The sequence below is a fragment of the Aplysia californica genome, unplaced genomic scaffold (genome assembly GCF_000002075.1).
Source record: "Aplysia californica isolate F4 #8 unplaced genomic scaffold, AplCal3.0 scaffold00345, whole genome shotgun sequence".
In the NCBI taxonomy this organism is placed as follows: Eukaryota; Metazoa; Mollusca; class Gastropoda; order Aplysiida; family Aplysiidae; genus Aplysia; species Aplysia californica.
The window spans coordinates 447,546-448,244 of record NW_004797615.1 but is presented as its reverse complement, the minus strand read 5'-3'; the positions used below and the strand labels follow the sequence as shown (position 1 = coordinate 448,244).

General features: G+C 39.8%; 1 protein-coding gene across 1 annotated transcript in view; it reads left to right on the top strand.

Moving 5' to 3' along the window:
* Positions 1-699, top strand: part of LOC101855119 — a gene marked incomplete in the record, with an annotated part of 21,098 nt that extends 20,399 nt beyond the window's left edge. Inside the window, 1 exon segment of the mRNA XM_035970944.1 lies at positions 141-699.

Below are 699 nucleotides of genomic sequence, written 5' to 3'. Positions count from 1 at the left end.
GAGAGAGAGAGAGAGAGAGAGAGAGAGAACGTGTGTGTATAATAATATCAATTATAGGCTTACTACTAATACCAGTGTATCATACACACCTATATTATGTTCACGTACACTGATTTACTATAATTTGTGTGATTTCCCAGAAGAAGCGCAAACAGTACACGGCAGCAGAGTACCAGGCGTTGAAGGCAGAACTCCGTCAGAAGCAGAAAGCTTTCATCTCTCTCCTGTCCCGACGCTCCAGCCCGTACTACTAGACGATAACCACAGACATTGTTACAGAAGTTGGCTGCTCTCTGGGGTTTTCTCCTGACTTTGTTATAGTTAAGCATAAATTGACTGCTTCGTGATGAACGCCATTTTGAGAAGTGACGTATCGCTTCCTCAGAATTACAAAGCTCTGACATCTTTGGCCATTTGAATAACTAGACCATGAATTCAGAAACTTAATGTTCTATCTGCTCTATTTAAATCGTAAAATAAGTCAGAGTTTTTGGTTATCAAGATATTCTGAGAATTGCATTCGAAAAGCTTGAAATGGTGTGAAACTCAAAATTGTTTACTTCAGATTTCTCAAAACTAAGTAATGAGCAGATAGAACTTTGCAAATCAAGGGCAGCGGTATGACGGAGTTTTACACTAAGCAGTCGAAATGAAGACCTGATGGGGGAAACGGCCTTAATCACAAGAAAACTATTGAGG